General features: G+C 32.3%; 1 pseudogene; it reads left to right on the forward strand.

The window, feature by feature from the left end:
- LOC149563055 (TOM1-like protein 3) overlaps positions 1–24,789 on the forward strand; it is a 90,535-nt pseudogene extending 65,746 nt beyond the window's left edge.
- The last annotated feature ends 1,278 nt before the right edge of the window (positions 24,790–26,067 follow it).

A 26,067-nucleotide genomic window follows, 5' to 3' on the forward strand; every position in this document is an offset into this window, starting at 1 on the left:
AAAGTGCTCAAGTATCTAATTAATGTATAAAATATGGATGGAGTCCCTCTAAGCACCAGATTAATTGTTAGATTGTATATATTTAGTTTGTTTTATTGTTTAAAAGCATTTTATTGCATGAAGAATATCTCTCACTCTCAACACAAATTGAGGAGATGATTTCTTATAAATACCCCATTGTAATATGTAACAAGGGTCACCGTTATTATACAATAAAATTATGCTTTTGGTACTAGCATTTGGAGTGTAGTGATTCTTGCCTAAATGTGTCATTGCTTTGTGAATTTTTTTCATGAGATTGTGATTGAGTGAAAGGTTTATTGCATTGTTTCTGGTTGTGCAATCTTTTAGTTCTGGTGTTTGCTACATATTTACGAATTTCACTAAATAACGAGCATGAGAAGAAATCATCAAATTGTGTCTACATAACTCTTTGTCTCACATGAGCACACTTTTCATGGCCTTGCAATTTGATGAAGAGTGAAACATCATTTGGTTATTTAAATTTCCTATCGATGATTGCATAATTGGAATCTAGGAAGCACTACTCCTATTTTCATTGGTTACCTACCGATCTCTTTGAAAGCTAAACTCGTAGTGTGTTGTTTTATGTAGCTTATGTCTGTTAGGATTTTAATTTCATGTTATTTTCTTTCAAGTTCTGTTATTTTCTTTGCTAACCTCTTGTTAGAATAGGAACTCATATTAGTTGCATTGTTAGATTGCATTCATAAAAAACCTAAAATACAAAAATATAGCTTTCTTTTAGTGTTATTTTTGAAATAGGTTGTAGATTCTACATTCCATCCAAAATCAAAACAAACTAGCAAAGGTCTCCTCATGAACATTCATATTTATCTTCAACTGGGTGAGTTCTAGTAGGTCATAAGATCGCCCAGAACCTTGGAGTCGATTTTACAAAATTAGCTTTTCAAGGGAGTTCGCAAGAATTTCTACTATTTAGCATCATCTAAAATAATAGCTCAACACATCCCTAATGATATTACTAAAGATCATGAAAAAATACTTTTCCTATGCTATCTGAAAATCCTTGTCAAGATCAAAGTATCCCCTCTTGTTTTACTTCTCCACATCCACTTAAAAATTATACTCAAGCTTTAAGTTCTCATATCAAAGGTGTTGCTCCTATTAAAGTTATCCATGAGTCTATTAATGGCCTAGGTTATATTGCTCACTCTAAGGATGTCAATATGCCTATCCACTATCCATCTGTATCTTTTAAATCTATTCTTGTTCCTTATCCATCTAAGATAAAGCTTTCAAACCTTCCATCTATTTTGAGACCTTATGTTCCTCCATCTCCTAATTCCACTATTAAATCATTACCTACTTCTCCTACCTTACCTCAAGATCAAAACAGGTACAAATATTTGAGTCTTCACATAAATATTTCCATTTAAACCTGTGTTTATGCTTTGATGCTTATGTTATTTTTCTATATTAAAAGGAGCAAATGTTCTACTCATTTTGGCTTCTTGTGCCTCGAATGCTGACATTTAATCCTAAGAAAACTAGAACATATGTCATATTCATATTCCCATGTTTCCAATGTTAGTGGGAACTATATGACATGTGGGATTTAGCTAAATGCTCAGTGATGATAATTATCAAAGCTTGGTGACTAGACTTAGGGTTGCATCTAGCATAGGGCTACATTTGCATAAGCACGTGGTTCGATCACTGATTTACTTGCATCCTTTGTGACAAGGAATTGTCAACTTCTTCAAAGTATTATGTTTCTTCATGACTGCACAAATGATCAATTGATCACCCTCTTGGCTAGTTTGGCTACTTAGAACTCATTTTTAGAATCAAATTTGAAATCTGACACACTTAAACAACTCAAAATCACATTTTAAAATTTTGGGAGCGATGCAATTGAAAGCTTGTGCAGTCCATTTTTTTGATACTTTGTGCATCATGGAATCTTTTTAAATCACATTTTCTTCAAAATTTTCCAAATTTCTTGAAAAAGACAACTCAAGTCAACTCTAGTCAAACTTTGGTCAAACTTTCCTTTTGGACCTCAAAATCACTTCAAATCAACTCCAAATTTTCTTCAGATCCTTTTGATCTCTTCTATGCTAGATTTCTTTAGTGTCTTTCAAGATACTAATGTGCATCACTGTTATGGTGTGTCATCTTTTGATTTTTCTCCCGAAGGGTGCATGATGATTACATCATTGAATCTTTCAAAACTCGCTTCAACTCAATCTCGATCTTATGTCCTTACCACTCGAGGCATCTAATCACCCGAGGAATCTCATTCCCCTCTATTTTGCATCTATGTCATCTATCTTATCTTTTGATCAACTGATCAATCTTATAACAGTTTTAGTCAGAGTTTGATGGACAGGTATCAAGATAGTCTAACCCTGACTCTTGTGGATCAAGCCTCATTCTGGGGATTATTCTAGGACTCATGATAGGTCTTGTTATCTCTTTCATGGAATAGTATTTAGGTGTTCTATTTGGACTCTAGGGGATTAAGCTTTATTCTAGAGATCATTCCAAATTCTTGCTGAGGATTAAGCTTCATTCTGGAGATAATCCTAACTCTTGCTAAGAATTAAGCTTCACTCTGGAGATAGTCTTAACTCTTGCTGAGAATTAAGCTTCATTCTAGAGATAATTCTAAGCTCTTACTTTTGGCCACTATTCAATGGATAGATATCATAATAGTCTAACCCTAACTCCTGAGCATTAAGCCTCATTCTAGGGATAATTCTATGAATTGTGATTAATCTTGTCATCTTCTAATAGACAAGTATCAAGATAGTCTAACCCCAAATCCTGAGAAATAAGTCTCATTCTAGGAACAATTCTATGAAGTTTGACAATCTTTGTTCGATCAATTATTGATATCTAGGTTTTCTATCTAGATTCCCTAAGGTTAAGCTTCATTTTGGAGATAACCTTAAAAAGCTTTTCAAATCTCGGTATCTAGGTGTTCTATCTACATTCCCTAAGGTTAAGCTTCATTATGGAGATAACCTTAAAAAGCTTATCAATTGGTTTCCATGTTATCAATCTTAGAATCAATCTCATTTCTTGATATATGCTTCATACTTCTGATTTCTTTGAATAAAATGTGTTGCTCACACATTCATTCAAAGAGGGGTAAATGTAATACCCCAAAATTGGCACATTTTCATGCTAAACCAATTCTGGTCTATTTCATCAATCATAAGTCCTATTTTACTAGGCAATTCTAATTCTAATAATTGCTACTTGACCTGAGTGTCAAATGCAAAAAACCCTAATCTATATTAATTACACTGTCTATTTAATTCATAAGTATTGACCCAAATTAGCTACATTAAACCTATTAATTAATTTTAACTTAAATATAAGTCTTCATACTTTAATTAAATTACAACTACTCTTTAGCTAATGTATAAGGGAATTAAATGTATTTGATTTAGTAAGATATATCCTCATTTTAATTTATTGAATTTAATCATTCAATTTATTAAAGATTATGCATTTATGAGGTCATATTCTATTTTATTAAATTAAATATACTCTTCATATTCTCCCTTCACTTTATAAATGGAAACTCTAAGTGAACTAGAATTGGGAATGGAATTAACTCATTTAACTCTTTATCACACTCAGAATAGAATCAGTTAACTCTCCATGACACTCAGAAATGAATCAGTTAACTCCATCTGCACAAGGATGTTTCCACTCTAACTGAATCTCATTTCCAATCTCAGCTGTTTATTCTACTTTATCTTGACTATTGATCAATTTCTAGAATACTATTTAAGAAGCCTTCAATTCCTCATTATAGAAGTTAACAATTGATACTATTGAACTTATGCTAAAATACTCATCTTCTCATACATTCATAGCTTATCATTTTTCTTGCATTACAATATCATTCTAGTTTTAAAATGCATCCATTTAGAATAATATGCACTTTTTATTCTTAGCTTAATATATGCATTACATATAGACTAATATTGCATTCTCATATAGCTTAATTAAATCATTCATGCTAGAGGTCTGGTTGCTAGCTTCTCATTCTGAGAGCAATAGCATAATCCATCTAGTTAGGAGGCAATAGATTAGTTTTCCAAATTGTTTTGGATGAACAACTCAATGTTCCTTCCAGGATGATTCTACATATAAGGATCATGTTGAAGTGTGTATGAAGAGCAAGGCCCACATTTCTTGCATACATCTCTCTCTCTCTCTCTCTCTCTCTCTCTCTCTCTCTCTCTCTCTCTCTCTCTCTCTCTCATTCCCTCTTCCTCTTTGTATCGCCTTCTATTTTTGTATCCTATCCTCACCCTCTCTCTCTCTCATTCCCTCATCACTCCCTCCCTCCTTCAATCTACCTTTGTGTAGTAGTAATATAGAACCTGATCAGGTTAATTTTCCATATGGATAATGTAGTTAGAACTCAATAATCTGATTGGGTTATACAAAGATTGACCAAGTTATCAAAAAATATAAATAAAATAGCATGTCAATGGTTATTATGATGTTTCAGTGTGTTTCACTAGATTCTACTATTGTTTCACATATATTTCTATACCAGGTATGCAAGTGTATGGTTTCTTGTCCTTGGAAATGCTAAATTTTATATTTTTCATTTGCCAACATCTTATTTTATGTTAGTATCTCACAATTGAGCATAAATTAATCATGCAAATTTGTTTAGTTTTGTATTTTATTATTTATTTTATTATTGCTATTGTTTGTAGGGTAATTTGCATCTACAATCATGGGAAATAACAAGAGAGGAATGATTGAAAAGTGAGAGGCAACAAAGGCAAAAACAAGAGAGTGTATGAGGAGATTACATTAAGGTACATCATCAAATTCCTCCAATGTAAGTGATGAAAATATACCTATTAATATCAATGTCACAAACACACCTAATTTGACAAATGAAAATGTTCAACACAGCCCAATTGAAATGATTATGAAAAATACACTTAGGTCACCTTATGCCCCTAATGTGACATCTCAGGTTGAAATGATGAATGTACATGATGCAAGTAATGAAAATATAGAGCATGCACATACATCAACATCTCCTAGAATAATTTGTAGAAAACCAAAGATTCTAATTGACATTGATGAAAATATTTTGAAGCCAAAATAGGATATAATGTCAGAAAGAAATTGTAGGAGAATTTTTTAAAAGATTTGGAATAACTATTTTGAAAATTTAAATCAAAGTGGAAGATGCCAACTTGTTGAAATGGTTAAAAATCTAAAATTTAGAGAGACAATGAGAATTTTGGGGTTAAGAACATCTGAAAATAGTAGTGAAAGAAGAATTGTTAGAAATCTCTTTGATGTGAACTTCTCTTTGGTGCCTAAGTGAGCTTGGTAGACACTATATTCTAAATTTGGTTTACTCTAAAATGCTCAAAAAACACTAGAAACTATCTTCATTGTACTGATATGTTTCTGGATTTGATTGTGTTAAGATTTTTACCATCAACATTTTGAATCACACTACGTGATCCATCATTAGGATGAAGAGCAAGAGATTTCTTGCATCTCTTGCTCTTCATCCTGATGATGGATCACGTAGTGTGATTCGAAACATTGATGGTAAAAATCTTAACACAATCGAATCCAGAAACATATCAGTACAATAGAATGGATTGTGGAAATTTGTTCTCTTTAACTATCTTCATTGCCTAAGTGATCTCGACAAACATTGACTGGTAAAGATATGACATTTTGTGTACCATCAAAGACAATATATAATTGATTAATTGTTTTCAACAATTTAATCATGGTATGAGCTTTTTGTATGAGTGTAATTTATTATTTGGATAACTCTCTGGAACTACTATGCAGTTTGATAAAATGATAATGACGAATAGAGTGTGGTAATTGAAAGGTTAGATTTGGATTACTCAATCGCTCAATTTCTTGAGTTCATCTCTAACATAATTCTAATTATGTATAAGAGGATTATATTTTTCTTCATTGTTGCCAATATTTATGTTCATTCTAAATATGTACTCTTGCTTGATTATAGCACATTCTTTGATAATAATTTACCTTTCAACTATTGTTAGGGCTTAAGCTTCAAAATCAATGTAAGTTAATTTGCATAGTAGTGTTGGAAATATAAGAGGAGTAATTGAGAGGGGAGGGGTGAATCAGTTATTTCAAAAATAAATCCTCGATCCCTTTTGGTGTTAGTACAAAATGTAAACAAATAAATAAACACTGCTGAAGCTTGGTAAACACATATAATGTTGTAACTCGATAGTAACTAGACTAGCTCAGTAAAAGATTAACATATAAACCATTAGATGTTATCTATGATTAACATTACTTTAACTTAGTTGTAAACACATAAAGAAAATAGCATGAACACATTTGACACTAGGATTTAATGTGGAAATCCAATCTAGGAAAAACCACCAATAGCAACTAGTTACTGATTTTCACTCTTATGAAGTGAGCCCTATTAGGAGCCAACCCTATTAAAGGTTACAAAACACACTGTTAGGTGTGACCCTATTAAAGAATTTAATCACCCTATTAGGGGTGGCCTAGTTAGAGTTCTTGAGAACAATTTAATGGAATTACCACCTTGTTAAAGGATTTGCAAATAGTTGTTAAGCCAACTCTGTTAAGAGATTTAGATCACTGCTACAATGGTTAGAGAGTGATAATGAGATGACCTAATTTGACTACAACTAATTTGCTGATTTAAGATATTTGTACTAGCTTGTACTTGATCCTTCCTAATCAAATATGACTTTGCTGCACCATAAGGGTATTTAGCTTATCCTTCAAATTCACTTCCTCTTCTTATCAATAGATCTTCAATCACATCATCATAATTTGCACATTCTCTTGCACTTCCACTTTCTCACTTGCTTTCTCTCCATTAAATCACAACTTGACCTTATACTTATACCTTCCAATTTGTCAAGTTGGCTCAAATACAACTTACAATAATCAATATTCATCACCTTAGTTAGCTGGAATCAATAGATAAATCAATTAAGCTTAAAACAATAAAATAAGAAAATCCTTTGCTAGTCAACCTTGCTTTGTAGAAACTAACTCTGAAATGATTTCATTTTTTAACCAATGGAAGCTTGGTTAACACTAGTTCCATCCAACTTTTCCTTTGATACACAAGTGAACTCAGTTAACACTGCCTTCTAAACTAGATAAACATAAGAACACTCAGTAGACACTGAAAACTATCTTTACTACCCGAGTGAGCTTGGCATATACTGACTGATAATGATTATGAAATTTTTGTAACATCAAAGACAACACACAATTAACCAATTTTATCTAACAATCTCCCTCTTTGGCATTGATGGCAACACACCATGTCATAGCATAATAAAATTTTGGATTTGAGAACTCTCTCTGTCAGTATGAGCTCTTCGTTTCACTAAATTCTATTTGCAATGGTTGTTACCAAGTTCATTCAGAACATCCTCCCTCTTATAGCATACTTCACTTTTTAGAAGACTTCTCCCTTTTTGGTTTCCAACTTTATTATAGTTCCAAAAATTTCTCAGAGATATGATAGTAAACTTCTCCCTCTTTGACAACACATGCCAAAGACAATAACTTTGTACATACCAATGTACCTTAAGTGCTGGTTCATCTATAACATGCCCTTGCCAATTCTACATCAACTGATTTATTTTTTATACGTTCTAGTTGATGCATTCACTAATCTTCATTTTAGTGAATTTCAGATAGGGGAATGACCCCTAGCTTACCTCTTAAATAAAAAAATAAATCCTTAGGTAATGGCTTGGTAAATATGTCTACAATCTGTTCCTTTGTATTCACATATTCCAATCTAACTTCTTTATCTTGCACCAATTCTCTTAAGCAATGATACTTAATATAAATGTGCTTTGTTTTGGAATGCATCACTGGATTCTTTGATATGTTGATTGTATTGGTGTTATCACAATATATGACAACTAGATCTTTGATTTCTACCTTCATTCCTTCCAACAGTTGTTTGAACCAAACAATGTTAGAACAATTGACTATTGTTGCTACATATTTTGGATTGAGATGTACAATTTTTCTTCTTGTTTGTCCAAGATACTAATCTTTTACCAAGAAAGAGTGCTCCACCAATAGTGTTTTTTCTATCATCAAGACTTCCTATCCAATCAGCATCAGTAAAAACTTTTAAGTCTAAATTGCCTCTAGGTGTTTACCATTAACCATAGTCTTCAATACCTTTCAGATACCTCATGATTCTCTTGATTTCCATCATGTGATTTTTTTTGGGATTTTCTAAGAATCTTATCACTATTCCAACTGCTAGAGCAATATCAAGCCTTGTGTGTACAACAACTGCAATTTTCCAATCATTGATCTATAAGTAGTCTTATCTACTTCTTTGGAATCATCATTTTTGGAAAGCTTATGTCCAATAGACATAGGTGTTCCAACTGGTCTTGAATCTTCCATTCCAAATTTCTTCAATATATCTTTGATATACTTAGACTGAGTGATGTAGATACCATTATTGTTCTGCTATATTTGCAATCCAAAAAAGAATTTTATTTCACCAAACATGGACATCTCAAATTCTTTACTCATTTCTTCTGAGAGTGCCTTGCATAAATCATCATTTCCTATAAATAGAGTGTCATCAAAAAATATTTCTGCCAACACAATCTTTTTATCTAGTCCTTCCTTGATATACAGACTACTATTATCATTAGTTATTTGAAAATCAATCTATACCAAGTAATTATGGGGTCTTTCATACCAAGCTCTGAGAGCTTGCTTGAGAACATATAAAGCTTTGTGTAGTTTGAAAACCATGTCTCCTTTCCTAGGATCTAAAAAACCTTATGGTTGTTCAATGTAGACTTCCTCATCAAGAATTCCATTTAAGAATGTAGATTTAACATCCATTTGATATACTTTAAATCTTATATGTGTTTTATATGCTCGTAAAGTTCTAACACCTTCAAGTCTTGCTATAGGAACAAAATTCTCACCATAGTCAATACCTTCTTCTTGAGAGTAACCTTTGCATACCAATCTTGCTTTATTTCTTGATACTTTTCCATCTTCATTTAGCTTATTTCTAAATACCCATTTTGTACCAATTACATTTTTATTCTTGGCTCTAGGAACAAGAGTCCAAGTTTTGTTCTTCTCTATCTGTTCTATCTCTTCATTCATTGCCTCATTCCAACTTCATTTTCTAGAGCATCTTTAACACTTCTAGATTCAAATTCAGCAAGTAAACATTTACCTTTTAATTTGCTTCTTGTCATTGTTCCATCTAATTTGTCTCCAATGATCTAATCAGGTGCATGATGCCTTTCGACATATCTTGCTAATACAAGCTCCTTAGTCTTTGAATGAGTTCCACCATCTTCTTCTTGATTTTCAATTTCAAGCTCATTTCCTTCTCTCTATGACTCAGGTCCATCAAGCTTGGTTTGAACTAGCTCATTAGCCTCTGATTGTGACTCAGGTCCTTGCAGCTTGAGTTGCATTGTCTACAACTCGATAGCTATTGGAGTTTCTGGGGACTCAAGAGTTGAGGCATCTTTACTTTCAAATAGATTAGGAAGGGAATCAGGTTCATAGTAAACAAATATTTTATAGTCTTTAGGTTCCTTGCTACTTTCTTCTTCACTCTTTTCTACATAATCATCAATTTTGACATGTGCACTTTCTATGATTTTGTGAGTAGATAAATTCAAACATCTGTATGCTTTGCTTTTGTAGGAGTATCCTAGAAACATGCCTTCATCACCTTTTACATCAAATTTTCCTTTTCTAGATTCTTTCAATATGTAGCTTTTCTTGTCAAATACCTTCAACTTACATTAGGTTTGTAGCCATACCATAGTTGATAAGGTGTCTTATTTGAATCTTTCTTCAACTAAACTCTATTAAAGGTATGAACTACAATGCCAATAGCTTCTTTCCAGTATTTGAGAGCAACATTCTTTTCAATTGTCAAGGTTCTTGCACAATCCATGATAGATCTATTTCTTCTTTTTGCTATACCATTTTGTTGTGGTGTACTAGGGGCAAATACTTGTCTTTTGATTCCTCTTTCAATGCAGAAATTGTTGAATTCACCACCTCTATCTGATCTTAAACATTTCAACTTTGTTCTAGGTTCTTTTTCTACTCTTGCTAGATATCATTTTGAATTTTTGAAAGGATTCTGATTTTTCTTTTAGGTACATTACTATCATCATTCTAGAGTAGTCATCAACAAAGAGAATGAAAAACTTTCTCCACTATAACTCTCTATTCCAATAGGCCCACATAAGTCTATATGAACAATTACTAAGACTTCTTCTGACTGATAGTCTTTTCTTTCCCATCTTATCAATTTCAGAATTCTTGCATAGACCCAGGTTAGGCTTCTTCAAAATAGGAATACCTCTTACTCTTTTATGTTTTCTTATCTTAACTAGGTTATCAAATTTCACATGGCATAGTCTTTTTTGGCATAACCAACTTTCCTCTCCTTGAGCAATAAAACATGAACAATCACTAAGATCGAGATAAAATAGATTACCTTTAGTTTTCTTTCCAAAACCAACCAAATTTCTTTTCCCATCTAGCAGTTTGGCCTATCCATTAATGAATTCTACCTTGAATCCAATGTTATTCAGCTATGCCACACTCAGTAGATTATGCTTTAGACCTTCAACCCAATAAGCATTATCACACACAAGTTTTTTAGTCAACAAGATACATCCTTTTCCTTTTATGTTACAAGGTTCATTATTTCCAAATCTTACACTACCTCCATCATAATATTCCATATGGTCAAATTTTATTTTGTCACCAGTCATATGATGTGAGCAGCCATTGTCAATAATCCATATATCATTTTTTCTAACATGAGAGATAAGTTTCATCTTATCTCCTTCATCATCAAATTCATCTTTCATAGTAATATATAACATTTCATCTTCACTATTATCAGAATCTTTAGCTATAAAACAAGATTTCTTACCTTTGTCCTTGGAGCTCTTGTAGTTCTTGAAGTCCTTCTTGCCTTTATGCTTGTTACTTTTCTTCTTATCCTTGATTTCCTTGTTTGGACACCTAGCAACAATGTGACCAATTTCTTCACAAGAAAAGCAGATCAGAGGAGCTTTACCTTTTTACTTTCCTCTTCCTTTGGAATACTTCCTTGAAGGTAGGGCTTCAACAACTTCAAGATCACTGTCTAAACTTTCTTTTGATGATCCATCTTCTTCACTTCCTGATTGATTGGATTTTCACTTTCTACCCTTTTCTTTGAGTGAGAGTTTAGCTTTAAATGTAGATTTAATATTCTTTGAAGCAAGAACATAGTTATCATAATTGTCTAACTCAAAAGCTATTAATCTTCCAACTAGAGCATCCAACCCTATCTTATTAGTTGGATCACATCTCATTTCTTGAAAAGAAGATACTCTAATTTCATAAATGGGAAGAAGAGTTCTGAGCACTTTACTTACAACAATTTCCTCCTTGGTGTCTCCTCTAGATGCTTTGATTGCAGTTACACTGGCCTTGATCCTTTCCACATATTTTTCAATGTTTTCATCTTCTCTCTATTGTATAGGGATTTTAAAACCTTTAGAAAATCAAATATACAACTTTAGGCTTTACATGCATGAATGCATATTTTAGCAAATGCATATAAATTTAATGAAATGAGGGTCAACACATAAAGATGTGTTGACATATTAGTCAAGTTTGTTATTAGTGACACACAATTATTTAGATTATGTATAGCTACCAAGCTTATTGAAAATTTTATAGTGTTTTCCAAGCATTTCAATTATTACTGAGTTCTACAATTGCTACTAAGTCCTTTGGACAAATCCCAAGGGTTACTGAGAAGATTTAGTTAATGTAAAGTATAGTAGTTTAAACTATGCATTTAATATATGCCAAGTTTATTAGTTGTTACCAAGCATTGCAATGCTTACTGAGTTCACAATTCATGTGATGCGAAGCCAGTGTTAATTGAGCTACTCTATGCTAACCAAGTGATTCAATATTTGTTGAGTTGCACAATATCTATTGAGTCACCAATGTAAACCAAGTACAAGACTACTTGAAAGTGATCAGTATGGACTGAGCTTGTATGTATATAGAGTGCATGATGATGTCAAACATTGATAGCGGATGCCAAGTATCAAAACCTCACCAAGTCAGTCTTCAAAACCTGTGTGTCTTCATGTGGGCCAACTTTGTAATATTTGTGTCAACTTATTTCATGGTCAACTTTGTGATTATGTAATTTGGATTGGTATATATATGTAATTCATTGTACCATATCAATGTAATGTGAATGTGTATGAAAAAATGCAAGTTATGAATGTAGTAGAATAAGAGAAAATTGTAAAGGCCATAACAACATAAGGAGCAACAGAGACATATCTATCATAGAAAGGTGATTAGTACACAAAGGAATCTCTTTCAACAAACCTAGTTGCAAATTAGAGATCTACTATAGATTCATCCTAAAAGGTGAACCAATCAAATCCTTTAATAACGTAGACCTAATAGTCTTTTATAAATCTCTTTACTAAGTGAATTCTTCATTGTATGTTTGTAAAATCCTCTCACAAGCTGGACCTAGCAGTCCTAATTGCTCCTAATAGGGTAGATCATCAAAAGTGATCAATGTAAACCTTAACAAGCCAACTTTATGCTGCAGTACTAAAGTTTGTGGGTATCATTCCCACCCCAGTTTTACTTTCTATTTAGAAGGTTTCTGGGTCACCAAATCTTTGTGTCAAAGTTTTATGGATGCTTTCATGTTTTCAGTTTCTCATGCATGCAATTAGATCAAATATCTAATTGGATTATTGGATTAAGAATTGAAATTGTTAAAGTTTTAGAAGTTACTAATTCACCCCTCCCCTCTTAGTAACTTAGCATAGTCTTGAATATTTCCAACAATTGGTATCAGAGCTTTTTGGTTCTTAGGAGAAAGTTTAACAACTTGGGCAAAGATCAAGGATATGGAGATATACAAACTTGACAAAGCCATTGTCAATGAAAAGTTGGATCTGGAAATGGTCATTGTCCAACTCAAGAAGGCCAAGGAGCAACTTTCCCAATCCCTAAAAAGAAGAAAGGAATTTGCGAATCAAATGAATGATCATCTCTACATTGAAGAAAGAATTGAAGACATTCACAACTCAGATGAAACAAATGATGCAATCAAGGAACTCCTAGAGAAGAATGGTTCACTAGAAGAAGAAGTGAGGAAACTAAGAAGAGAGCAAGAAATCTAGTCAATAAGGCTATGTGAAATCATACAAGAGAAAAATAAAACAAAAGTAGAAATAGAAGGAAAAGGTAATGAGATTCAACGTCTATCACTCCAAAAATTGACTTCATCAATCAACTCACCAATGCAAATGAAGAAATCATGAACCTAAGATCAGAGAATGAAAGATTGCAGAATTATCTAAATTCTGAAAGGAAACTCAATGAAAGGATGATGAAATCCCAAGTAGACATGAATCAATTAAATGAGTAGAATCTCTATAGACAAAAAGGGAAAGTAGGAATTGGATATAAAGAAGAAGGTGAATCCTCCAAATAAGGTGCTCAAAAGAATCAAATACCTACTTCTAATCATTGTGGTAAGATTGGTCATACATCAAACAAATGTTGGAGCAATGGGAAAGAAAAATTCAATGGAAAATGCTGCAATTGCAATCAACATGGTCATAGGCGTAATGAATGCAAAAAGAAACTAGGATTTGAAGGAATTTTTCATAAATTTAAGAAACATGGACACAAGGCATCAGAATGCAAAACCAAGACATTGAATCCTGCAAAGCAATTTGTGAAAGCAATATTTGGACTACAATACCTAGTGTAGATGTCATTACTATGGAAAATTTGGACACATTGGTATGAATTGTGTTAAACATCATATGAGGATAAGAGATACTACTAAAAGATGTTTCATTTGTACAAAACTTGGTCATCTTGCCTAGAATTGTATGAATACTAGTAGAATTGAAGATGAAGAAAAGGAAAAGGTTGATACCATTTGAAAGAAAATGAGAGAACAATGGATTCCTAATTCTACCATGGATACTGGTTCGAGCAATGATAGTCAAGTCACTCAAGAATTGGGTGACTCTAGCATTTATAATTAAGTTCTCAAGGGAGAATTAGAACTAGGCTATCAAAGAAGACATCTGAATTAGTTCTAGTTGAAAGGTGACAAAGATCCAAATCTATACTTAGGATATAAAGGGATCACTAAGAAAGATCGGTATCAATTATTAATGAGTTACCTTCTCTACTGAGTAAGGTTGGGTCATAGACTCTACTGAGCAAGGTTGTAGGTAATAAAGATGCCTATGGTTACCAAGTCATAAAGATGTCACCGAGTATTCAATGCCATGTAGTGGATGATAGTCTATCAACATACCTACTTTCTTACCAAGCATTAATGGTGATATTTTATCAAAAGGAATGGAATCAAATTCATTTATTACTCTAAATCTTCAAGTGCTATTGCAAAGAGAGATTTTGAGTGTGATCAAAGAGATTTGAGTGAATTTCTAGTCAAAATTTTTTAAAGTTCTCTCAATCTACCAAGTGAAAATGGCATCTAGCAGCAACAAGGTTAAGTGAGGATCTAACATGTTGGTTCGTGGAGTTGAATGGAAGGTGCCATATTTCAAGCTCACTCTTGGGATTTTTGAAACCCTAGATCTAAGTGGAGCTCAATCCCAAATTCCTCCTAAGGTACTTCTTATCAACAACATTCATACTCATTTCAAATGTGTTATTCAAGAAATTGGTACAGTAGAAATGGATTGATGCCCTAGGTTAGCTATGTGTGAATGGAGCCTTAAAACTTGAGCATCAACATCTAGAAACAAAAGGGTTGACACATATCCCTCATATGCCTTGAGAATTTCAAATCAAATGGATTAGGTTTATCCTCATCCGAGTGCATAATAGGCAGCTATGGTTAGAACAACCAATTCTAATAACAAAGAAGATGATTCATTGAATCACTGGCCTCCCTATGCTAGCTAAAGCCAAAACTACAAAAACTCTAGGTCAAGCAACATTGGAGAAGAAAACCATGGCTGAATGTGATGGTAGAGGAATGAAAATCAGTAGTTTCATTAATGTAGAATTAAAATTTGGAATTCATGTTATTGCACACAAGATATATAGTTCAAGCCAACTAAATAGTATGTCATGTGAAGCCATGGATTTGACATACAAGGTGGTTAAGAACAACTTGTCGTATGACCTTGCCAACCTATTGTTGAAACAGTTCAACAAAAACATGGAAAGCATAAGAACATCAAAGAACAACCCATGCAAGTTCAATTCATTGTTAACCTACCTATTATTTTATGTAAAAAAGTTCTTCCCTTCTAAAGGGATTGTAGTTTGGAAAAAAGATGTGCCTATGCTCTACCAAATAAATGAGTATATTGTCAAGATGGGTGAGAACTATAGTAGTATCATGGATAACTACTTTGATGCATTCAAGGAAAAAATGAACAATAGGTTTAGGATTCTAAAGAAGTTATTTGAAGACTATAAGGATGATATATGCTTCATGGTGGATAGTGACAAGGTGTGTATCTAGGAAGTTAGGCCTAGAATTGTGTGGGTGAAACCTCTTGGCTATGAGGTGAATATTGATGAAACAAAAGACTTCATTCAAGATCTTGTCAATGAACCAGTCAATCCCAAGGCCTCTTACTTTGGAATGTATGATGAAGCAAAAGCTAGGATTGAACTTGAAATAAAGCTCCCTCAAGCAGTCAAAAAAGGAAAGAGAAGGATAGCAATGCTGAAATCAAGTGCAACTCTCTTGTTAACCAAGGGAAAAGGTGAGGATGTGGAGGAAGTAGATGATGAGGAAGAATCTAAGAAAGAAGAACCTTTGAAGAAGAAGGGCAAGGTGATTATCACCAAGCCACCAAAGCCATCCAATGTAGTCTTCACAAGGAGGTCACAAAAGAAAGCTAACAAGGAAGGAGGTGACATTATATTTAGTAGACCTCCACCCACCTTCTAGGATAGGCTGAAGGAATTGAAAGATGGAGCCAGTATAACAAACTTCAAGGCATTGAAATATGAGACTAGGATTGAGGTTGAGAAAAAACAAATAGAATATTTGGTAATGGATAAATGGGACAATGGAAGTACTCCCTTGACTAGCTAGCTTCTTAGATTCCCAGTGTCTTATTGGACAAAATCAAGCCAAGATGGGAACATGTCAAACAAGCAGTCAAAGACATATATGCACAAACCTTGAGACAACTATTACCAACCATATAATATGTAGATGTAAAAAAGTCACTGAAGAAAAATGAAGATAAGATGACTCTCAAATTCAATACCTATTTGATTTTAATGAAAGATATTGAGTATGTTGTGAAGAATGCAACAAATACTTGGAAAAATGTCTATCATCTTCACAAACCAAGTGAATTTCTAGTTGAAGTAAAGGATGATTATGATGATGATGAAGATAAGGATGAAGAGGATGATGAAGGATCAAATCATTTTTTTACAATTGATTATGAGGAATATAAGGAGCAAGAGGCTACCAAGGAAGAAAAGCAAGATGATGAGGAGACTGACCTAGTCAAAATAGTTGCAGTAGTCATTGCCTCTCTTCCTCACTCCTCGAGCAAACCATTGACTACATCAAGTATGGAGACAACTTCAACAAGTTTGATTGTGACCACTAGTGATATAACAAATGTCCAATCACTCTTTGCCCCACTTAGTTCAACACACACTAGTATATTTGAGGTCATTTTTAGACCAAAATTTTTGACCATTTATTAGATTGGTCAGACTATGAAAAGGGAAAAAATGTTTTTTTTTAAAATCTATGCTCGTGTTGGTCAAAATTTTGACCAACACGAGCTTAATATATAAAAAGGGAAAATGTCACCCATTTCATTGTATTCTATTCAACTTTGAAGAACTAGGGCATCTCTTCTAAATCAATCTATTGTTTTTCCCCCTATCGAATCTCATTTTGGATGGTGTGAAAATAGGTGAGACAAATAACTTTAGCATGTTTTGTAGGTGAAAATACTATCATTGAAAGTTTTATTCCCCTAATCCCATCAGAAATAGATGTGGGAAAACATTCTTTAACACTAACTTTCATGCTGCCAACCATGCCTGAATGGTTGAGAGAGATGTATGGTTACTTTTTTTGCCCTTTTTAGAAGAGGATAATAAATATTAAATGAAACTATATCTTTTATTTATGTAGAACGATCGATCTCAAGGGTTGGTGGGAGATAGATCCTCCATTTTTAACATTAGTTTTCTTCCACCCACTTAGACACCTTTCATTAAAAACTGTATATTGAGGGCATTTGGAAATGGGGCTACATTTAAAGCTTTTTATGTTGACAAATTGAGAGGGATTTTATGTGTTATTTGTTTCATCCCAACAAAGAGACTCAATTTTCCACATTAAGCACTAGGTTTTCAATGGTGCTGGTATGATTATGCAAGAATAGTCTCTTTATTTCCAATCTTTGAGTTTTAGTGATAGGTTTGTGCCTTTCTATATTCAGCTTCCTAACCTAGAATTGAAATAATGAGAACATGACGTGATTGAGTTTATAACTTATTAAATAGACATCTATTTAAACTGGACTCTTTGTTCTACCTTGACATGTAATTTCTAATTAGAGTGTGCTATGTTGGATATGAATTCCCCTATTCTAGAGAAAATCATATTATAATCTAAACTTGGCTTTTGGGATCAAATCATCTTTATTGAATCACATGTAAATTTTTGTCACAATTACCATTCTTAGGATATACAAATGATATATGCACTTATGGATTTTTTTTGCCAACCAACTAATCTGCAGTTCCATTTTAATGTTGTTATTAATTAGATGGAGAAAAGTTCTATTAATTATACTCTTCCTCCATTTTTACTTGTGGATCAAAATATTTCTTTGCCTATCAAGTTGTCTTTAGTTTCTATTTCTTCCCCTATAAATATTTCTCCAAGAAGTTCATTTAAATTAATCATCGCCACTTGGATTATTATTTTTTGCTATCGTCCATCTTCTATTAAGATCTCTAGTCATAACATGCACTCATTTCTTTATCTAGATTTTGTTTCTTCCTTGTTTTATAAGCTTCATGCAGCTATGTTTTTTAAATCTCTCCCTTGATTTTCTCCCTTGGTTCTTATATATCTAAGATTTTTAAGCCTTCCTCCCTTTTCTCCATGAAATAGAATGCTTTTCCAACCATACTTTCTTATTCTAGTAGACCTAGAGAAGTATTCAGGAGGAAAGTTCAATATGCTCACCTATTCTAAAGGTGGATTTGGGATGACTAAATAATTTTTTAAAGGAGAGTTTTGATATTTTTAGGGAGGTACATTTTGAAAAACAAAATCCTCAAAGTAAAAAATAAAAAAATTATTCTCTTCTAGTGAAAGAGAGCTTCCTATAATTCTATCTCATTCTATATACTTCCCAAGAGAGCTTCTTTTATTTGTATTTTTTTTCTTTGTGCTCTTTCTCTAATCTTCCTATTGGCATGCCTACTTTAGTGATCTAGCTATTATTACAGCACTACAAAATGTCTTATAGTGTTTTTCATTTCCTTAAATAATAGGCAATTAGTTCATGATTTCATCATATCTTATAGTGGAACAACTCCAAGAATCTTGGGTAAATTGCTTGCTATAAGACTTTCTCATATAGGGCACTCAATAATGTGGGCTAAGTGGTGCGCACAAAGAGGAACAAGAAAGGATCTCTGCAAGTACAGGGTGTAGTAGAATTCAAAAATGAAATTGAAGTGCTCTCATATATTCACCATAAGAATCTAGTTAGGAAAATTGGCTTTTTCTTTGGGGATGGAGAAAAAATATTTTCTTATGACTATGTGCCTAATCTGGTTGTGCTTCTCATTATTTTTTCTTAGATTGATCATAAATTAATGTTATTTCAAATAACTACAGAGTTACTAAGAATTACATTCAAACAAATTTGTATGCAGCACTCACTTATGTAATATGGCTATTTTTCTCACTATTTTGAGTTACATTGATCAGTAATTAATTTTATTTCAAATAAAATAAAGAGTTACTCAAAATTACACTCAATTGGAATTATTTGACATTTTAGAACTAATTTGTATGTGATACTCACTAGGTTGAAGCACCCCCCAAAAGTTGTATAAGTTGGAGAATGTCATAGTTATAAAAAGCTGAAGCAATTGCATTGTTCATTGTATATATAAATAGCTATGAGATTTCCATGTTTTCATGGCTTCTAGGACAAGCTCACAATAAGATGGAAGAGACTTCTAATTGAGAGGTATCATTCAGCTTAATAAAGATAAGGCTTTTTTGGATGACCATTCCTTTCTTTCAGTGTCTACAGTTCATTTTTAGCAGTTACACTTGACAATGAAATTTTGGTCTAGATTATGAAAACTTTTTTTGTCAAAACCTTTTACTCTACTATTAATTAACTATTAATTTAGTTAGAGAGCTCTATAGTTTTAATTAGTGGTAGAGACATATATCTCTTCATTGAATCCATGTCTAGGTTATGAGTATTTATGTGCAATGGCATAAGCTTTGACACTACAACTTAAGAAGTTAATCCCAGTCAATCATAGGGCATTCAATAGTCATTCCTTTGTTGTGCTTGCAGGCAAATTTTTTCTTTAAAGATCTATTTTAAGTTTTTATCTTAACCAACAGAAGGCATCAACTCCTTATGGAAATTACCTTTTAGGCACCTACCAAAAATGGTATGATTCTTCAGGATGATGGGGCTCGTACACAAGCAACATAATTATCTCTTTATGGGATATATTGGATTTTGCCCAAAAATAATATGTCCCACAACACAAGTTATTTATAAATAGTATTTTGTATATAAAATACGTAATTGAAATTCAATTTAGAGAAAATTGTATCAAGGATTTATGATCATTATACAAATGATATTGAAAACAGAACACCCTAAATTCACTTGTATCCATTTCGCCGAATACTTCTAATAGCTGACCATATTAGGAATTCAGTGGAAAAGCTTGATAGGATGCTAGGAGAGTTGAGACTATCCTCCTCAACTAAACTCAAGGTCACATAATGAGTTTCCAAGTCATTTGGCCCCTTGGGCCACGAGAATGGTAGGACATCTATCATCTTGTAGTTGTTGTATTTAATGACAAAACCAATACTGGTGCATCTTTCTATCAAACATTTTCAAATTGATCCCAAATATGATGTCTAATGGAAATTAGATAAATAATTATTAATCTTATGTTCCTTGTTAGGAGGATTAGAGATATTCTTCCTCAACCAAGGCCAAGGGCACGAAATGAGCCTCTGAGCAGAACCTTTAGTCCATCCATCTCACGATTGGCATACTTGACAAGGGAAGACCATTATTATTGCATCTTCTTAACAAATTTTTATGGAGATTAATATAAGAATACTTGCATACCAGTTGCTTTTTGTTATATTCTTTATTGTTGTTATTTTATACACGGATTCTTTTCTAATTCAAAGTTGATAGTTTGATTTCCTTAATTAATATTCATTCTTATTTGTGCTCCATTCATGTCCTTGTTGGTTAGATTTCTTATTCTTCAATTATACTTGATGCTATCTACAAATGAACCACCTCTCTTTTTATATCCCTGATTGTGAGGAAATGTGACATTTTTCACTAGTATCGTCTCATTTTGAAGGATACATCTTCTTATGATCAAGCACTACCTTTGAATATTTTATATTTAATCTTAATCATAGTTCATGAGGGATCATAGCCTGTAGATGCATTTAAGTAGTAGTTGATAATTATATTTTGTTTAAACTAGTAGCTGCCATTAATGTACCATTTAGTTGTAGTTGGTCCTTGTTAGAATTTTACTCAACCTTCCAAACTAGCATCTGCCCTTTTTCCTTTCTTAGTAGGGGCTAGCCTCTTACAATGGATTGTTATTAAATTTAATTGCAATGCCTAGTTTTTATATAATTATAAGTCTACAATTTATAGCAAGGGCTTGACAAGCAGCTCTTGATTATAATCCTAATCTTCCTCAACACCTTACTTGTCAAAATGTGATTGAGGGTTTCCTCAATGCAAAATTAACTGGTATAAATGGGTTTGTTGGTAGTAGACAAGTTTTCTCAATTTGCTTCACAACCACAAATCTGACATTAACAAGTTCAACTCAATTCCTAGAATAGTAACTAAACCAAGGACTATTGGCATTTGCGTCTGAACTATCCAACTAGCTTTAGGGCTTCCTTCCCTACAAAGGTATTGTGTGAAATTGCAAAGACTAAAATTAAAACTAGATGACCATAAATGTTAGAACATGCCCTCTTCGTTTACATCTATTTCTCTTTGAGTACCAAAGTGTGCAAGTTGAAATCCCATTGAACAGATGCCCACTAGAGATGATGAGTCAAGCTTAAATCAAAGTGTTCAGTCAAGTTTTATAAAAAATATTTGAAACATTAGATACCTTGGATCATATTACTAGTATATCTTCACAAGTCCAATCTATCAGTTGGAATGCTAAATATTGTCACTTAAATTAAATTGCAAGTCTCTCTTTAGTTCTCTCAGATGCTTAGCCTACTATTATAAATTAGAGTTAATTTGCAAGTTTCTCTCATTCTCCTGGATAGTTAGCCGGATAAATTTGCAACTAATTTACTAAGTTTCATGTTAAGATTTAATTCCTTATAGATTTTATGCTACTCAAAGTCTCTACTTCAATCCTGAGCATATTTTGCCAATTGCATGGTATTTTTCTTGAGGGCTACTTTTGTAGATGCTTTCCATTTAATATATGTTGCAACATTTAGGAGCAATTTTACTTTTTGTACTTTATAATATGAGGGTTAATGATTTTAAGGGACATAAAAAAAATGAATATGCTCATACATGCATTAGTAGTTTTGAAGCTATTTTACAAGGCTTAGTTTTGTAATTGGAATAGCTACAATATGTAGGGTCTGAAGTAGGAAGTGATTATAGAACTTGTTGGACAATGTCATACTTACAAGCAGCATGTGATGCATCTTGTCAATACAACTTCGTAAGTTACATTTTCTGTTTATGATTTTCATTTGGAATCCATTATTTTAGTTTTGAGATGAATTTGGTAAAATTCTTTTTGAAATGAGTGAAAACCCTAAAATACTAGGATGTCCTTTGTAAGTTATTATGTTGAAAATTGTAATCATTTTAAATGCTAACTTTCATTGGAGACACCAATTCTAGTTTGGGTAACAAGGTCTGGTAGATAGATTTGTTAAAAAACTGGGATTGAATTCATTTTGGATTATGCATAATTTCATATGACAAATTAAATTGATGTGAAAAAAATGCTACCTCAATGTGAATGTCAAACTTATTGTAATGATAGATATTTATTATGCAATGTTTAAACAATAAAATTAGTAATCAACATCATATGGGTCTTTAGAAGATTATCATGGGTAAAATGATATTTTCCTTAGTGTTTAAAATATTTTGCTTTCAGTAAAAATTTTATTGTACTTGATTGAGCATATGTGGCACACTCTGCTCTTATTCTTATGTTTGATTTTTCATCTAACTTTTAAAGTTCATTGCTCTACTATATTTGTATTGTTGTGCAGAGGGGTGTTTGTTATAATTTTGTATTTTTTCCTTATACCTTTCACCTTTTGGTGCCTAAATTATCAAGCCAAAATAAATAAATAAATAAGATGTCAAATTAAAATTTGGCACAAGAGCTTTTACATAATTAACATTGAAAAAACTAATTTATTGTCAAAGTAATCAATCTACAAAAAGGTCACGTAATATGCCAAGTTAAAAGCATTTCAAATTCCACAGAGTAACTGATTTTTACATTTATGCCTTATGGCAATACAAGACATAGTTTGGTTGCTTCGATGTAACAACCTCAAAAATTGGGGTAGTGAGGAATGTGTGTGTTGTGAGTTTTACACTGCTTTTGCATGGGACTACTTAAACCAACACCACCAAAGTGGCAAAAAATTCCATAGATGTGGAAGAAATCTTGGAAGGCAACCAAACTAAGGTTTCAGCCAATATCTTCAAAATAGGTTTCTTTAATGTAGAAGGCACCAAAAACTAGTACATAGGCATCTGCTATGCCAATTTCCTGAGGAGGCAGTTGCTTGGATAGTCAATGTGGACCACCCATTGAGGTTTTTAGAATAGAGGGGTTGTTTGGTATGACCCATTTGATAGGACCCTGGGAATCTCCATGGTTGAACTGACCCAAAATCTGGGTGTGCAGGTTAACATACCATTAATATAGTTTTGAATGCTTCTCACTAGTAATAAAGCATGTTTTATTAACCCATTATCTAGTTGGTTCACCTTTATTTCAAATTTAATGTAGGGAGGAGGAGCTTCTTGGTCAAGGTCTTGCATTGAATGATGAATTGGATTGTGTGCTAGGGAAACATGACTCTATTACTACAGGGTCTCCTATTACATGAAAAAGAACATCAACTCATGTGGATCCTCTTGTTAGTGTCAACCATGAGGAATATGAGATTGAGGATAATTTAACACAACTAGCTCATAGGTAGCTTATCTTTGGATGGCTAGTTCTTATAGAAATGTGACTGTTGATTTAAACAATTGGTAATTTAGTATTTTTGAAAGTGTTTGCAGAAGCTTTGCCAAGATGTTTCTTACACATGCCATGGGTTTGTGTAATTTTAAAATAATGTAGTTACTCATCAAATTCTTTCAACTAGTTCCTTTCATCTATTAAATCCATGTACTATGATTTGACAAGCTTTCATAGAGAAAAATCAAAAGAGAAATAACAATATTTTATGCACTGTAGGTCAAGATCTAGTGCACAAGCTCATCAGAGAGTTGATAACACTAAAAGAATCAATGAACAGGTTGACTCCCATTGATACCTCCACCACCAAGACTTTAAAATATTGATACTCACAGCTAGAAAACTAAGCAAACAATGGATTTCCTCAGTGGTGATGCTTACGAGTCACCAACTGATGCAACTCCACCAACAACTAGCACAATCAATGTGAAATACACACATTCACCACCAGTATCTCTTTCTCAACAAACTTTTCCATATCCTTTGAATTCACAATCAAATTTTCCATATCAAACTGGAGGTTACTCTTCAGGGATGCCATCAACACAATAGAATGAATACTAGAAGTTTCCACACCATGGTCCAGAGTTATATTTTGACAAATCTAGCTAAGGTTTACAATGGTCAAATCTAGCAAGGCAATCTCTTAGTCCACAACAATCAGTTCTGTTATATGGGCCACAATCATAGAATTCAATGGCATCAACACAAAAGACTCTTGAAAGCCTTCCTCTCGCTCCTTGGGAAGTGGAGCAATCACAAAATACATCACAAGGTGTAGATAATCTATAAGGACCTCCCATATATGATAGCAATGTTAGAATAGTTATTCCCCTTCCTCCAGCAAAGCACAATCAGAGACAGCAATTTTTTCAGTAGTAGCAAGCTTTGGGTTCTAGCCAGTCTCCACATGGTTACAGTGAATCAACACATGATGAGTTGATATCAAGGACACAAAAAATCTCCATTCATTATGGAACTTACAATGATGCATATCCACAACAATCTTTAACTTCCAGCAAACAAGTTAAACTTGAAGATAAGTTGCTTGAAGACCTGGTTGACTTTGCCAAGGCAAAAAGTAAAATTTCACCCAGTAAAAGAAAAAGTTTTTAAAAATTAGAGGTTGTTCTCTGGGATAGTTTGTACTACATATCTTCAGTAGCTTGCTACAAGTGATGGTTTAGGTGTAGCATCAATTTTATTAAAGCCACTATATAGTCTTTTCTTCAATTGAGGTTTAGTCCTCATTATGTGTTATATTATTCCTAGTGCACTACAATTTAATTTATTTTTTGTTACTTTTTTTTTTAATATGAAATTCCTTTTGAAGATTTTTATATTGAAATAAACTTATGTTCTTACCTAGAAGGTAAACAATTTTAGTAACGGTGGGAAAAGATCCATATATATATTGCAATTGTCATGCCCAAAATATAGAGGGCAAAACACATGAAAACTTTTTTTTTTTTAATAAATAAAACAAACAATAATAATAATAAACTTCACTAAGATTGATATATTTGTTATTAAATCGATTTAGACAATTGCTTCACTATAACAAAAAAAAAATTAAAGAATATATTATTCAAAGAATAAATAATTTAAATTATTCAAAACACGTAATACTAAACAACTATCGAGTTTTATATATATTCAACACTTAAAGTTTAATCTAATAGTCTAACTCAATTTTATAACCTGTACCAATTGAAAACATTTTAAAATATAATAATACTATCTTTCAATTTAATGGCAATATAACCATTAATATTGAAATGAACTAATTAACTAATCTACTAATTAACTTCAATTTATAATAAAATTCAACTTAACAAACACTAATTACTAACATCATGATATTTAAAATTATCTCTTTAAATGGTTTAAATAAATCAACTAACCTTTAAACAATGCATTAAACTAATAATAGAAACTAACTTTTCTAATTACAACCAATATTAAATTATTTTAATACTAAAATATTCAATTATTAAAAACAACTATAAATCAATATTACTTGACTAACCACTTAAAATAATTTCCAATATTTAATTATACTAATTTTCACTTTATTAAAAGCTAACTCTAAACTACCACTAATTCTAATTAACTAAATTATAAAAGCTATTATTAAAAAAAAATGCTTGTGTGTGTGTGTGTGTGTATGTATATATATGTATATATATGTATGTATATATATGTATGTATATATATGTATATGTATGTATATATATGTATATGTATGTATATATATATACATGTATGTATATATATGTATATATATATATATACACATATTTATATACATACATACATACATACATACATACATACATACATACATACATACATATATATATATATATATATATATATATATATATATATAAA

This window comes from Cupressus sempervirens, chromosome 4 (genome assembly GCF_028749045.1).
Source record: "Cupressus sempervirens isolate cs-2001-9-10 chromosome 4, ASM2874904v1, whole genome shotgun sequence".
In the NCBI taxonomy this organism is placed as follows: domain Eukaryota; kingdom Viridiplantae; phylum Streptophyta; class Pinopsida; order Cupressales; family Cupressaceae; genus Cupressus; species Cupressus sempervirens.